Source organism: Callospermophilus lateralis, chromosome 2 (genome assembly GCF_048772815.1).
Source record: "Callospermophilus lateralis isolate mCalLat2 chromosome 2, mCalLat2.hap1, whole genome shotgun sequence".
Taxonomy (NCBI): domain Eukaryota; kingdom Metazoa; phylum Chordata; class Mammalia; order Rodentia; family Sciuridae; genus Callospermophilus; species Callospermophilus lateralis.
This window is the reverse complement of record NC_135306.1, coordinates 138,463,966-138,479,484: the sequence shown is the minus strand read 5'-3', so window position 1 is coordinate 138,479,484 and position 15,519 is coordinate 138,463,966. Positions and strand designations below refer to the sequence as shown.

General features: G+C 39.5%; 1 protein-coding gene across 2 annotated transcripts in view; it reads right to left on the bottom strand.

The window, feature by feature from the left end:
* The window catches only part of Me3 (malic enzyme 3), a 194,142-nt gene that overhangs the window by 126,824 nt on the left and 51,799 nt on the right, over positions 1-15,519 (bottom strand). The window contains exon 1 of one of the 2 annotated variants that reach the window (XM_076846551.2): positions 15,030-15,137. The exons of the other annotated variant lie outside the window; for it this stretch is intronic. The gene's annotated coding sequence lies outside the window, so the exon portion shown is untranslated. Of the gene's footprint in view, positions 1-15,029; positions 15,138-15,519 lie in introns of those variants that run through there. 2 annotated transcript variants of the gene reach the window in all.

Here is a 15,519-nt window from a genome sequence, read left to right as displayed (position 1 = left end):
AAGTGGGAAGGATGGACTATGGAACCCTGCTGGACTAGGTGGATAGGGATGATGGCTGCTTGGGCTGGACCACTATCGTGAGTTGAGAGACCATTTTGACCAAGCAGCATCTGTAGATGGTCACAATGTGTTGTTAAAGTCACTCATTTATGACCTGGAGGAATTTCATATGTTGTTCAGGTCTAGGGTTTGACTGGGGAGTACTTAAGGAAAATTATTAGAGTTGGGTGAGGCCAGTGTATTGGAAGAATCAGTCATACTGATCCTGTAGTGACTCAGGATGAGGGCAGGATTGGGATGGGGAAAGTCAATCTGTTGGTTCCTAAATCCTCAATGAATAAAAGAGGACAAAATGTCGGTATCTCTAAATAGCACAACTCTAAAAAGGAACAGAAATGCAAGTTCTGTTATGGCAGAAGTTGATGGGAAGTACAGTTCTAAATGTGGCCTTGGGGAATGAAAGGAAACCTACCTGTGTCCTGACTTGGAGTGCCGAAGAGTGTGAAGAGAGAAACCACCTCCACGTGAGAGGGGTTTGGATGCAGCAGTAAACTCAGGGTGCAGAGTGTTTTAGTTGATGGATGGAGTTAGGAGAACATTATGGAAGGGATTGAAGATAAACAGGAGAGTACTATTTTTCTGAAAAGTAGAGGGGAATGGGGTAGGGAATGGAAGGCTAGGCCAGGGACAAGGATGTACATTCATGAAAGTCTGATAGAGAAATGGGTGCAAATAAAGGAGTAGGGCCCGAGGAAGGGAGCTAATTGCATGGGGCTACAAAGGAGGTGGAATGGCCACCATTTACCATCATTTGAGTCAGCAAGCATCCCCCTCACAAAGCCAGAGAGAGAGTAGGTGGGGCACACAATCATAACCATGGGAGAATAATGTGTCTCTCATTTACAAAGAAGAAAGAACATGACTTGAGTTGTTCCTGGAGCATTGGAAAAAAGGATTTCCTTCTGTTCTCTGTTTTACTGTCAAAAATGAGTGCCCCCAGGTTCAAGCAGAAACAAGGGTTGTTTGAAGTCCATGGCTTAATGCTGTCTGCCTTAATGATTGTGTAGCTGTAAGAAGTGTCCAAATCGCTCAATTTATTCATGTATAAAAAGGAGGTAATAATACTAGTTCTTCAAGGTCATCAGGAGATCACCTGAGACCATTCATGGATTCATTCAACATACTTATTAAGTGTCTTTTGATGTACCAGGTATTGTGCTCAGAGCTGGGATATGACAGTGCATGAGATGGGCATGGTCTTGCCCTACTGGAGTTATAGACCAGAGGTCGAGAGAGACAAGCAATATCACAATTCATGGCCAGCATGACAGGAGGCCAGGCACCTTGTTCAGGCTGCACCACGGTCACACATTTGTTCCCTTTCCTTTCTAAAGCTCTCTCAAAGTAATACAACAAGCACTGTTCATTAACACTTATTAGTTAACTTATTTCAGAAATTTCCAGGGGCTCTCGCACTGTAGGTAGGAACAATATCAGGCCCACACAATGACAGATGGTGCACAGAGAAAACCATGACAAAGTGACTAAATTCATGTCCTACTGGGCTCCTAAGTAAAAGGAAAACGCAGTAGAAAAATGACAGCATCAAGTCACACATTTAAACCTCAAAACTTTTGGCTCACTGGAGCAGAAAGTGCAAACACATCAAGCTGCAGGGCAGGCAAGCCATTGTCCCAGGACTTGGGCAGTGTGGAGGCAAAACATGGCAGCCTCCAGTGGAGCCTGGAATGAGGCTACAAAGTGCAGATGCCTGACATTCTCCACAGCCCATCCGTCCACTCAAAAATGAAGGGCAGAGGAAAGCCTTCAATTCATTTAATTTCTGGTGAAAGAATGCCTGGGTTTCCCTAAGGTTTACTCATGAGTGACAACATTATTTAAAGACCACTGGGCACAATGCCCTCCTTAAATCCCCAGTGACCTTGGACAAAAGAATCTGGCTGAGGAGCTGGTCCTGAGCATTGTGAGGGGGGGTGACAGCTGTGTGTTCCCAACACTGGAGAGGGATTTCCTCCCCAGGCTTCCCTGGCCTCCCAGGGCTTGCTCTGTGCACTTAGCAGTGCTGGGGACAACAGAGGAGGTAAGGCCCCAGCGGGTGCAGAGGCTCTTAACAGAAAAGCTTCCTAAGTTATTCCTTGAGCAGCAACAGTGGGTGGTGACTAAAGCTCTTGTCTGGGGATTCAGTCAATCTTATTTTGGATACCGACTGGAGAATCCATTGCCCTCTCCTTTCTTGGTAGCCTCGCTGTCACCTGCCCAGCCCTGGAGCTCTAAAAATATTTGTCAGGTTTACTCCAAGTGTTTGTTTACAAGTCTGTGTCCCCATTTAGACTCTTGGCAGATACTGTGCCTTGTTTATTTTTACTGTAGTGCCTGGCTTGTCATAGGAGCTGAGTAAGATGGGGTGGGGGGGTGGGGGCAGGAGAAAAAGGAAAGAGGGAGAGAGAGAGAGAGAGAGAGACAGAAGGCAGGAAAAGAATATAAATAAATGAACAAAACTGGCTCCAAGGTTGGACAAATTGATTAGGAGATGTCAATTTTGACTTTACAAATCTCGTAGATCCTCAGATATTCCACAGAGTTCTCAGGTTGGGGGTGGGAAAAGGTGTGTCATGGTAACACACCTGTCTTCTTCTTCCACCTGTGCTTTAACCCAGCTTTTATAATATATATCGGCTTATATACCAGATTCCTTATTTGTGATTTTGTTTGAATAAAAAATTTGTTTGCTTGTTTTGTTCTGTGTCTGAGAGAGAGAATTGTTCAAAAAAATATTGGGCTAGGTTTTTTTTTTTTTTTTTTTTTTGTACTTGTATTGCTTCAGCTTTTGACCATTGCTGGAAAATTTTCTGCATCTCTTCTTGGAAGGCTGCCAGAGCAATGATATGAATAAGGAACTTCACTTTTAACTGTCTGCATGCTGCTGCTGCTTGGCATCCACATGTCCTGGTTCTGAAGTGTGTGGACCTTGTATGATGATCAAGTGTGCAGACCATCCTACAGTATGGGCCATCTACAAGGCAGCGGAGGAATTCCCGTGACTTCCTTTACCTGCTTATTTCATGCCCACCCACTGAGCACTTGCTCTGCATGGGGCTCTGTGAGGCTCTGGCAAATAGAGGTGGTAGGAGAAAGTGTTTTGTCCAGGAGCTCACATCCTAGTGAGGCGAGGTGAAGAAATTACAAGGTGATGTAATTCAAGATGCTGAGCAGCTCAGTCAGCAATGTACAAGTGCTGTGGGCGGCGGAATAGGAGAAATAACCTCCTTGAGGACTTGGGAGAGCGTAGGGAAGGCTTAGCAAAAAACAAACACAAAAACTGGGTCCTATTCTTGGACAATTCTGCAAGACTGGAGACAGAAGGAAAGTGGACCGGCCTAGAGGCACCAGCCACAGGGCACCTCCTGGAAGAGGAGGTCTGGGGTGCTGAACCATCTGGGAGGTACAGCTGACAAGGCTATGTATGTCAGGCAGGGAGGCTGGAGGTAGGTCAGACCAGATGGAAAGGATCCCTGGAAGCCTCACTAACCATCTGACTCTAGAGGCGCTGGGGAGCCTGTGAAGCTATTAAGGCATGGCTTCATGTACAATCTAAGGAAAGACTGATGACCCTGAAGGCAATGGGGAAGGAAGTCCAGCAGGCAAAGATGGCCCAATTTTCACTTAAATGAGTTCTTGACAGCTGGGGGAGGGGCAGAGGCTGGAGGCTGTTGCCAGAGCCCATGTGAAGGAAGAAAATTAGGGCAGCGCAGAGGAGACAGTGGAAAGAAGGGATAGATTCACATTCCACGTCAGAGGGAGGGAAAGCAAGACATGATTCCTCCTTGTGTGTTGAGCGGTGGTGCAGGCCTTGGACATTTCAAGCCCAGGAGACTGAGGCTGGTCCTTGTTTCTGTTTCTCAACACTGCTCTGTGTCTGTGCTGGGGTGCTGAGGGTCTCGAAGATGCTGTCTCTTTCCTGGGGGTGAGATTAGCCATTCTGGTACTAGAGGAGTTGTTGACATCAGTCCTCATGGTTCATAATGTAGCAATATGTTTCTATCTGATTCTCCATGGGCTTCCATATTGGGCTAAATTGTGTACCCTCAAAATTCATAAGTTGAAGTCCTCACCTCTCAGTATCTCAGAGTGTGACCATATTTGGATATAGAGTATTAAAAAAGGTAATTAAGTTAAAATGGGTTGGTCTGTGTGACACAATCCAGTATGACTTTTGTCTTTATAAGAAGAGGAAATTATGATTCAGACAACATAGAGGAATGAGCACATGAGGATGCACGTGATAAGGTGGCCACCTGCAAGCCAAGGAGAGAGATCTCAGAAGAAACCAAACTTGCTGGCACCTTGATTTTGGACTTCTAGCCTCTGGAGTTCACTATTATAAATTGTGTTGTGATGAGAAAATAAATTTCTCTTGTTTAAGCATGTGAAATTTTGTTGTGATAGCCTGAGTAAACCAATATACTCCCTGTGACTAAATCTCACCTGGGGTACCCTGCCTGGTCCAGGGGATAGAAGGATTCACCTGGGAATTGGGACCATGTTCCATGTTGTTTTTTTTTTTTTTAATTTTTAATTTTTTTTTTTTTCTTCAGATCATCTAGCTTCTCCACTGGCCTATTCCATCATTATCGTATCGTATCAGGGTAGGTGAGATGGGCAGGTGAGCCAGGGGAATTCAGTCACTTAAACAAGAATGTGGCTGGGTTAATACGTTTAGGCTGCTGCTTTTTTCTAAAGAGCAGTCAGTTTGTTAAAAATAAAACAACAAACAAACTCATGTGACTCAGTTTCTAGTACTAACTCAGAGTCGGTTTCTTAGAGAGCTGGGTATTTTGGTTTTAATTGGAATGACTATTGAACTTTGTGGAGGAAATGCCACTTAAAAGAGTAATATACATAAATGAAATCCATCTTCAAGGAGGCAAAGGCCATCAAAAAGGTCAAGGGGACTTCATAAAACCTGCTTCCCTTTAACAGTGATGACTTCATTGTTACATCCGAAGAGAGAGAAGTGTGAGCCTGTGGCCTTAATTAGGTAAACATACAGTTGCTGTTTGGGAATCTCATTGTAAGCAGTGGGAAGACAGGATTTTCACAGACAATTGCTGGATGTGACTAGGTCTGTCTCCAGATCTAACCAGATTATCTAAGCATTGCTCCTTGAACCCGCAACAAAGGAACCTTTTAACCAGTTCCCCTCCAGATTTGGAGATGCCGAATGTTCCTTATTTTTGGATAGCAACAACAGAAAGCACTGAAAGAGCACAATCTAAAATATCTAAGGAATCTTAGAGTAGTTTTGATTTGCATTTTTCTAATTACTAGAGATGTTGAACATTTTTTCATATATTTGTTGATCGAATGTATATCTTCTTATGAGAAGTGTCTGTTCAGTTCTTTAGCGCATTTATTGATTGGATTGCTTGTTTTTTTTGGGGGGGGGGGTTTGTGTGTGTGTGTGTTAAGTTTTTTGAGTTCTTTATATATCCTGGAGATTAGTGCTCTGATGTGCATGTGGCAAAAATTTGCTCCCAAAAGGTAGGTTCTCTGTTCACCTCACTGATTATTTCTTTTGCTGAGAAGAAGCTTTTTAGTTTGAATCCATCCCATTTATTAATTCTTGATTTTATTTCTTGCTCTTTAGGAGTCTTGTTAAGGAAGTCAGGGCCTAATCTGATGTGATGAAGATTTGGGCCTACTTTTTCCTCTATCAAAACTACTCTAAGATTTCACCTCATGCAATTATCTCAGAATGGCAATTATCAAGAATGCAGACAACAATAAATGTTGATGAGTATGTGGGAGAAAGGGCACACTCATACATTGCTGATGGAACTGCAAATTGGTGCAACCAATCTGGAAAGCAGTATGGAGACTCTTAGAAAACTTGAAATGGAATCACCATTTCACACAACCATCCCACCCCTTGGTCTATGTCTGTGTCGGTGCTGGGGTACTAAGGACTTAAAAACAGCATACTATAGTAACGCAGTCACATCAATGTTTATAGCAGCTCAATTCACAATAGCTAAACTGTGGAAGCAACCTAGATGCCCTTCAATAGATGAATGGATAAAGAAATTGTGGTATATATATACAATTAACTATCACTCAGCATTAAAAGAGAATAAAATTATGGCATTTGTAGGTAAATGGATGGAGTTGGAGAATATCATGCTAAGTGAAGTAAGCCAATCCCACAAAAACCAAAGCCCAAATGTTCTCTCTGATAAGTGGATGCTGATCCATAATGGAGGGACATGGGGAAAATGGAGGAAATTTGATAGGGCAAAGGGGAGGGAGGGATGGGGAGCGGGCATGGGGGCAAGAAAGATGGTAGAATGAGATGGACATCATTACCCTATACAAGTATGACTGCATATATAGTGTGATGCTACATCATGTACAACCAAAGAAATGAAAAGTTGTGCTGCAATTGGGTACAAAAAGTCAAAATGCATTCTGCTATAATATATACCTAATTAAAATTAACTAATTAATTTAATAAAATGAAATATCCAAGGAAGTCCCCAATTCAGATGAGGAGTACATACTGCCTAGTCACTCCTCCAGAAAGGGATACAGTGAGGGGGAAAAGCACAGAGCTTAGGAGCCAAACAGACTTGAGTTTGAATTGGCTCCATTGGTTACTAAATATATGACCATAAGACCACTAATCAACTTTCTGTTGCCCTCAGCTTCCTCTCTATGTACCCGGTGTAACATTGACAGGGTGACACACAGGATTCAGTGTATGAAAAAAGATTAAAAGAACTGCACAGAGATGATGATGGTGGCTTGGTTAGCACTGCCAGGAAAATGACTCTCTTCTCTAGTTCATGGTTACCTTGACAAATGAATGTGGAGGATCAGCAACTACCCAACCTTCCTTTATGCACTCAGCAAAAATGAACAATCACCTACACTATGACAGGCACTCACCACAAAACAGACAGACTCCCTCCTCCATGAACTGAAAGTGTCATTCCAAAACCTGTTAGGGATTTTAAATCTGTCACAGTAAGATCTGATGATGCTTTGGACACTCTAAGAAAGTGACACCTGCCACAAGAGTAATAAGAACAGGAATAAAAGCTACCACTTTCTACTTTGGTTTTATGCTTCTTCAAACAATATTTTCACACATAACATGTGAGCCCTACAGAGGCTTTGGAACCTCAACACACAACCAACAAGTGTGGTCTCCGTCTCCCTAAGTTCAATAGGAACTTTGTAACATGTTTCTCCCAAGTTTAAAATTAATATATGCTCATTACACACAAAAATTGAGAGAAAAAATATAATCACACCTTAAAATCACCCAGAGACAGATGATTATTGTATCATTTTTGATCCATTTCCTTCAGTCTTTTTTCTATGCTTAAAAAAGTAGAAAATTTTTGTTTAAACAAAATGTCATATGCTTCTTTTTTTCACTGATAATGATCTGATTAGCATGTTTCTGCATACTAAAAATTCAGCTTAAAACATTCTTAAAAACTGAAAAATAGTACAAATTATTATCTGATAGTTCCCATTTTCTATATTATAATTATTTCTAGATCTTCACTATTATAAGTTCTGTTGTGATGAGCACACAGGAAATTTTGCAATTGTGATTTTATTTTATTTTTTAGGTTGAACTACTGTAAGTGGATTTAAGAGACTAATGACTCAATAATTCAGCAAATTCTTCATAAGCACCCACTAAGTGCTAGGCACCATTCCAAATTGGCAATACAGTAGAAAGCAAAAAAGTGAAAAACCATTGAAATATTTTTGCTTTCATGAAGCTTACATTCTGGAGAGATGTAAATGATTTTTAAGTCCCTCTGGGTGTTGCCAAAACACTTTCAGTAAGACCGGAGTAATTTACAACTCCACTATCAGTACATAAGTAGCCATCTTGCTACATTTTCATCAAGTTTGCAATTAATTTTTTTTTGCTATCTTCATATATTTAATGGCTATGTTGTTGTCCATAAAAATTGCCCCCCTTCCCTCTCTACTCCCACGTATTCACCCACTCACAAAACACAAGTAAATTGAAGAGATGCTTGAATTCTCATCGAAAGTGTACTCTCCAAATGTCAAGTTTCAAAGACTTTTTATCTCTCTAGTGAGGAACAATCCCAGCCCCACCGCAGGGAGGGCAACAGAGAAATCACCTCCTACACCCTGCTCGTAGTCCCCAAAGATAGAAGGAGAAGATCATGATGACAAAAAGTCAGCAGTGAGCTTCTCCATCCAAATGCCAGATTTCTTTGGGGGGTTAGGCAGGCCAAGCCAGGTGGTCTCTGCAGGGGTCTTGAAGTTGGGGTCAAAGAGGCTCTCCCATGAACATATTTGGTGCTATAAAGAATTGAACAATAGAGAGAATTTGGTGTGTTTCCATAGAGGTCTTAAGAGGATGTTGAGCCCTTATAATGAAAGGGCTACACATATAAAAATGCAATTTATATAGGAAAACTTAAAATATAGGGAAATATATAAAAAGAAGTAAACAAAATAATAAAAAATGAGCAAAGTTAAAATAAGAAATATATGTGTAAAATTGTCATGAGTATAATATTTTCAAAGTGTTAGAAACTTACAGAATACTCATTTATTTATTTTTGTTCTAATTAGTTATATGTGAGAGTAGAATGTATTTTGACACATCATACATAAAGGTACTATAACTTCTCATTCTTCTGGTTGTACATGATGTAGAATCATGCAGGTTATGTAATCATATCTGTACATAGGACAATATTGTCTGATGCATTCTACTTCCCTTTCTATTCTATAATATTCAGAATATTCTGAATAATATTCCATTGTGTATATATACACATTTTCTTTATTATCCATTCATATGTGGAAAGGCATCTAGGTTGGTTCCATAGTTTGGCTATTGTGAATTGAGCTGTCACAAACATGGATGTGACTGCATTACTGTAGTATGCTGATTTTAAGTCCTTTGGGTATAGACCAAAGAGTGGGACAGCTCGGTCAAATGGTGGTTCCATTCCAAGTTTTCTAAGGAATATCCATACTGCTTCCCACAGTGGTTGCACCAATTTGTGGGTCCCCTCCAGCAATGTATGAAAGAACCTTTTCCCCTATATCCTTGCCAACACTTATTATTACTTGTATTCTTAACAATTGCCATTCTGACTGGAGTGAGATGAAATCTTAATTTTGATTTGCATTTCTCTAATTACTAGAGATGTTGAACATTTTTTCAAATATTTATTGCTCAATCACATTTTTTTCTTCTGTGAAATGTCTGTTCAGTTCCTCTTCCCATTTATTAAGTGGCTTATTTTTTTTTTTTTTTGGTGTTGAGTTTTTTTGATTTCATTATATATCCTGGAGATTAATGCTTTATCTGAAGTACAGGTGGTAAAGATTTTCTTCCATTCTGTAGGCTCTCTCTCTTCATGTTATTGATTGTTCCCTTTACTGAGGAGAAGCTTTTTAGTTTGAATCCATCTCATTTATTGATTCTTGATTTTACTTTGTGTGCTTTAGGAGCCTTGTTAAGAAGTCAGTTCCTAAGCCAATGTGGTGATGATTTGGGCCTACTTTTTCTTCTATTAGGTACAGGGTTTCTGTTCTAGTGCCCAAGTCTTTGATCCATTTTGAGTTGCTGAATACTCATTTATTTTAAAAATATCTATGTATGTGTGTGTCTATCTATCTCTCTACACAAACATGGCTTAGTATGTATGAGGCACTGTTTTAAGCATTTTTAACTTATGACTAGATACTATAGTTGTCTCCACTAGACAGATGAAAAAATTGAACATAGAGAGTAAAGTACTTGTAAAGTCAGGATCTAACCCCAATTAGTCTCCCTTTAGAGTCCACCCTTAAACACTATCATAAAAGAAGGAAACTGATGATTTGGTATAGTAACTTCTGTGGGTCAACAGGTCAGATCAAGAGAGATGTATCAAATAACTCCTGTGAAACAGGCACTGTTGTGGCCCATCATCATCAAGACCATGAGTGGGAGGGCTAGGAAATTAAATCTGGTTTAAGATCTATCTGGACTCAAGTATACTCTTTCTACTACATCCTGCTTAAAGGAAAGGGTTTTCTCACTTGGGTTGAAGTGCTTGGGGCATAGTTGGCCCAGGCCTCAATATTCTTTGAACAAAAGGCCACAGCGGGAAGAGAAGCTTCCAGTGTGTTGTGTTTAGGGGGATCGTTATGTTGAATGGCACCTTCAAGTGCTCCCTCCCTGCACGAGGCCCCAGACACTTTAATATGGTCCAGTTGCCAGGGCCAGAAGGGACCTTAAAGATAATATGGTCTACATTTTTCAGAGTTTACCTTTTGGATTCAGAGGCCTCCATGCAACAAGGATTTAAGGATTTTAAGAAATGTTCTTACAATCTCAACCTTTGGCATTAGAATCATCTGAACCTCCAGTTATTGAAAATTCTTTTATATTTTTCCCTTGATAATTCACACTGTACTTCAGACTGCTTTGATAGCTCCCTTAACAGTTGCCTTCATATTTCAAACCTATGAAATGACATATTTGAAGGGATTATTCATTTTTTTCCAATGGAAAGCACATACACCCCATAATGCTTTAATAATACTAACCAGATGGATTGAGAGGACTTTGACAAGGAGTTTCTTTAGTTAATTTGAGAACATACTGAATTTTAGTCTCTTTTGACCATTGAAAAAATGAGCAGAAGAAAAAGTGCTCCATAAATTTCTTGCTTATGCAATTTTAATACTTTCATCATGCTCAGATGAATATATTTAAAGCTAATTCTCCCCTTCTTCCATTTTGAAAGTAGAGGTTTCAGGATTTATTCAGGAAAGCCCAAGAAAATATTTACTTATACAGACTAGTTACCCCTAAATAATCCCCACTCAAAATAGAAGGAGAAGAAGACAAATAGCTCCATTCAGTGCTCATGCTGGTGTCTTTATCCATTACCCTCAAAGAGTCCAAGAGCCTTCAAGACAATTTCTTCTTCATGTAAAGTCATAAGTTGCCAGGGCCAGAAGGGACCTTAAAGATAATATGGTCTACATTTTTCATGTTCTAGATGAAGAAACAAAGAATTTCAGATTTGGCAAAGGTCTTGTAAGTAAGAAATGACGGAGTTTAGCCTTGATCCCCATTCCGTGTAATGTCCACTGATTATATAACTTTGCCTCTTTTCTGCTCTGCTTTCCTATCTTTTTCTTACTTTTCCACTTCCTTTGATAGACCAGGTCTTGTGTGGTGATGGGATAGGCCAAACCAGAGCAGGCCAGATTGTGAACAGCAAAGTTACAGGCAATAGAGGGAAGGTCTGGTAACCGAGAGCCAGAAAAGGTCTTTACACAGTCTGTATACTATATTTAGATCAGAGAATTTGACATCAGGTCATGGAAGTGCTGCCAACAGATCAAGTAAGCAAAGAGTAAGAGAAACCACTGAAATTGCATTTCAGCGTAGGACTCTTCATCATAAGAACTGAAGTACATATGCATAAAACTCAACTCAAAGTGGATTAAGTACTTAGGAATTAGACCAGGGACCCTACACCTAATAGAAGAAAAAGTAGGCCCAAATCTTCATCATGTTGGATTAGGCCCTGACTTTCTTAACAAGACTCCTAAAGCGCAAGAAATAAAATAAAGAATCAATAAATGGGATGGATTTAAACTAAAAAGCTTCTCTCAGCAAAAGAAACAATCAATGAGGTGAAGAGAGAGCCTATAGAATGGGAGCAAATTTTTACCACATGCACATCAGATAGAGCACTAATCTCCAGTGCTCTATCAAAAAACTTAACACCAAACAAACAATCAAACAACCCAATCAATAAATGGGCTAAGAAACTGAACAGACACTTGTCAGAAGAAGATATACAATTGATCAACAAATATATAAAAAATGTTCAACATCTCTAGTAATTAGAGAAATGCAAGTCAAAACTACGCTGAGATTTCATCTCATCCCAGTCTGAATGAAATTATCAAGAATACAAGCAATAATAAATGTTGGTGAAGATGTGGGGGCAAAAGCACACTCATATACTGGTGGGACTGCAAATTGGTGCAACCAACCTAGGAAGCAGTATGAAGATTCTTTAGAAAACTTGGAATGGAACTACCATTTGACCTAGCTATCCCACTCTTCAGTCTATACCCAAAGGACTTAAAAACAGTATACTACAGTGACACAGCCATATCAATGTTTATAGCAGCACCACTCACAATAGCTAAACTGTGGAATAAAACTAGATGCCATTCAATAAATGAGTGGATAAAGAAACTGTGGTATATATATACAATGGACTATTATTCAGCATTAAAAGAGAATAAAATTTTGGCATTTGAGTTAAATGGATAGAGTTGGAAAATATCAAGTTAAGCAAAGTAAGTCAATCTCCAAAACCCAGAGGCCAAATGTTTTCTCTGATAAGTGGATGCTAATCCATAATGGGGGAAAGCATGGGATGAGCGGAGGAATCTTGGTAGGGGCAAAAGGGAGGGAGGGGAGGAGAGGGGTTATGTGGATAAGAAAGACCCTATAATGAGATTGACATCATTACCCTAGGTACATGTATGATTGCATAGACGTTATGACTCTACTTTATGTACAACCAGAGCAGTGAAAAATTGTGCTTCACTTGTGTACAATGAATCAAAGCACTTCCTGCTGTCATGAATAACTTATTAGAGCTAAGAAAACAAAACAAACGAACAAACAAAAAACTGAAGTACAGAACCAAGGCAGAGACATGGCCAGACGAACCCAGAGGAGCTGAAATCAAAATATGGAGCTCAGTTCCAAGGAACAAGTTTACAAGGCCAGGGCACAACTAGCAGTGAACTTCTGGCCTAGAGTTCCTTCAACTATCCCCAAACAGTGTAGAAGAGACAATAGCTATCTAAATAAATTCACATACTTCCATGTATTTCCATATATGCTTCGTGGATAGATTGGGGTCATGTGACTAATCAAAGGAATGAAGGGAAGTAGCAACCATGAGAGCCACACACTTTTTGTTGGGAGGGAAAGAAGACACTAGAAGTCCTAGAGAATAGATCTCTGTCAGCTCTTTGTCCACCCTACTTGAGCACTGTGATGAAGATGCTGGAATACATGCATGCTTAGACACAGCATGTTCATTTTACCTGAGGGCTTAATGACTGCATGGAAAATGCCTTTGAGCAAGAAAGTATACCCTGGTACATAGGGGCTATCTGCGAGAAGAAAACAAGAACAAAGAAGGTTTCCCCATAAAACTAATGCTCTCTGTCTATTATAACTGCTTATTTTGTTGCAAGCAGTATAAATGTGGGGAATTTATAAATGGTAAATAGCAATCATATAAGCATGCTTAATCATAAATATATTTAGATACATGTAAATTGATATCAATATATTTACATCAATTTAAATCTATAACCCATTTAATCTTTCCAACACATGAATGAGGCAGATATTATTTCCATTTTTAGATCAGGAAACTGAATCACAGAGTGTGAGTGATCTGGAATACAAACCTCTAGACTAGAAATCACATCTTAATAAGCAGTTAGAAAATTATTGCTAAATATTTATATACTGGTACTGTAATTTAAACTGAATCAATTTATAACCTGTATTTTAATTTAAAATCAATTATTTTAAAGTAAATGATTCAGTAGCATTTAGTGCAACTCACAATGCACTTACAATTTCAATTTAGTTCCAAAACACTTTTATTACCCTCCAAAGAACTTTCTACTTAGTCATCAATTGCTTCCTGATTCTTATTTCCTAAGCTCTACGCAGCCCCCACCCCTTACCAACAATTAGTCTATTTTCTGTATCTACATATTTACTTATTATGTGTGTTTCACATGAATGGAATTGTATAATATGTAACCTTTTGTGTTTGGCTTCTTTCAGTTAGCCCAATATTTTTGAGGTCATCCATGTCATATCATTCTCTAGTACTCCATTCACTTTTATGGTGGAGTAATATCCCCATATATACTACAAATTATTTATCTACTCATTCACCTGTTGATGGACATTTGGTCTGTTTATCCATCTCTTGATGGATAGGACCATAGGCCCAACTGTACCTGCAGAGTTTCTCATCTGCATCACTCATTACCCATTGGAGCATTTGTACATGCTGTTATTCCATAGTTACAAGACTGAATATGCTTCTGAGTCATGAGGCCTTCAAGCTGAGAATCTGACCAGGTATTGGTCCTGGAAAGGATTTCAGAAGTGGTAGAAGAAATTACTCTGGGTGTAGAAGATTTTTTGGACTCAGCTTTGACTCCAATAGCTATGTGACTCTGGACCAGTCTCTCTGGGTCTCAGCTACCTTATCTATTAATTCAGAGGAACTCTGAGTCCCTTCTAGTCCTAACAATCAATGACTTGCATTTTCTCTGTGAAAATTACTTTTTGTTGAATTACATCAAAGTCAGTGGTCTTCAGTAATTGTTATTCATTGTTGCTGTCTATTTTAGGTTCTATTTAACTATATTATTTAAATCTTGGTAACAATTCTTTAAAATATATTTATTAAAAATCATGCCTACTTTATAGATGGAAGAGACAAGTAACTTCCCCAGTCATATAGCCAAAGGGGAAAGAACAATGACTGAAATTCAGACAGTTGGACTCCAAAGACCTCTGTTCTTTTTCGAGTCTCTGTTTTTCAATGATTTTCTCTTCCTGATTTTATTTTCCCCTAATACAGACCTGTGGATCTTCCAGACTGTTTCTCCACTCCACCTATTTTCCCAGAGCTTCTGAAGCCCACATACATAATTCCCATTGAAGAACCTGGGAATCAGATCCATGAGAGGAGAATCCACTTCTCCTCCTTCCCCAAGGCTACCTGAGCAGATAACAATATCACGTGACCCTCACATGATCAGTTTATCTACCCATTGATCTCTATTATTTTATGGGATTATGACAGTGATTCTATAAATTAGTTGAGGATTAATTTTACTGGTGAGGAGGTAACTTGCCCATGGTCACATACCTGGCTTATACCATTTTCTTCTGGGGCCTTTGATGAGCCGGGTTGAACTGGAGTTTGGGAAAATATCTCAGGAACGTACAAAAATTTCTCTTTGTGGACAGCAAGGGGATGAGGGTGCTACCTACAGACACACACACAAATGCCATTCAGAATCAATTGGTGGCCTATTTCAGGTGAAGCTATTTCAAGTAGCTTTGGGTACTCTCATAATCCATTATGCAGACCCTCTTCTCTCTTCCAAGAGCTTGAAAGTCCCCCAAAATATCTCAGACAACCCTAATGTTTCATTTTCACTAGATGCAGCTTAGGACTCATTTTCTCCTGTGGATATGGGAAAATCCTGCATCATACACTAGAAAGTGACCCACAGTCCAGTGCTGATGACTCTTCCAGTACATAGAAGTAGAGGGATTTCAGTGGATGACACGGTGCCTTTGGTTGGTTCACTGTTTTTGATTTGGAGGCCTTATGTTTGGAAAAATCTGGCTTT